This window comes from Suncus etruscus, chromosome 3 (genome assembly GCF_024139225.1).
Source record: "Suncus etruscus isolate mSunEtr1 chromosome 3, mSunEtr1.pri.cur, whole genome shotgun sequence".
Classification (NCBI taxonomy): Eukaryota; Metazoa; Chordata; class Mammalia; order Eulipotyphla; family Soricidae; genus Suncus; species Suncus etruscus.
Genome location: NC_064850.1, coordinates 40,782,250 through 40,783,557, shown reverse-complemented (window position 1 = coordinate 40,783,557; position 1,308 = coordinate 40,782,250).

Genomic DNA, 1,308 nt, shown 5'->3' with positions numbered 1-1,308 from the left:
TACCTTTTAACTCCTTTCAAAGCTCTAATAGCACTTTTTCCACCAAAGACACACCCCTTGAATCCTCTGAGAGATACAATAGCATAATTGTTCTTTTAGGTTTCCAGCCCTTGACATATCTGTCACAGGAAGAATAGTGAATAATAATACCAGAACTATTTTATGCAAATTCCACTTAGAGGTTTCAAGATTTCCCTGAGAAGGGATCTCGCCCCTTGTTGACACTTGCATTGTCACATTAGCTTTACATAAGAAAGTCGTTGGAGTTTTCCTTTTGTTAAATAATTCTCATTAAAAAAAATTCTTTAGATAAAGTTCAAAAACAAATACAAAAACAATGAGATGGAAACATCAATTTGGAGATGGAGCAAAGAGGAAAAACAGTACTCAGGGAAATAGATTTGACTCCCCCCTGGAGCTTATCACTGTGTTAGTGGGATGCTCCTTGAACTTATGCCCTGACCTGAAGGGAAGGTTTATGAAGACACAACATATGCAAATGTCCTTGTCTCCACCCCCCCCCCCTCCATACACACAGCATCTTGGCCACATGGGCATATTTTGCAAAAGAGTGAAGTTCTGAAATCATAACTCCTCCAGATGGAAGATGCTTATAAAGATCGCATCTTTAGGCAGAATGATTAATGTGGGCTCACCCCCAAATCACCCCCATTTGTTTTGGAAATAAATCACTGGATTTCACCCCCCACCCAAATGTCAGAGTGTTACTATCAAAAAGTACCTGTGTGTTTAGCAATCCTGCAACTCAGAAAAAGCTGAATCTATCAAACTATGAATCACCAATAGAGTTCACGCCTTCCCAAAATACAGAGACAGAGTTCACTTCCTCCAAAACAAAGGATAATTTTTTTTTAAAAAAACATTTTGTGCAAAAATAACACGAGTCCCAAGTATAGCAACTTGGCTGCTCATCAAGTCAAAGTGAGAGACAAAGAGGCAGAGACAGAGACTACCTCAACCCAAGCATTCATCTATTTATCCATCTATCACTCATTTATCAATGTCATCCATCCATCCATCCATCCATCCATCCATCCATCCAAACATACATTTATTCGTTCCATCTTTCTTAGCCACTCTCTAGGCCAGCTCTAGAACCAGATTCTTAAATTCAGTCAGACTTTTAAGTCCTCTAAGACTTAATCTAGTGAGAAAGCTAAGTGAAGAGCTAAATGAAGAGGATGATAGAAGAACCTATCAAAAGATCAAAAACGGTTTTGAATCTAATTTTTGGTTTTGAATGAACAAATACTGGTATTCTGTTATTCACTGATATGGCCTAGATTT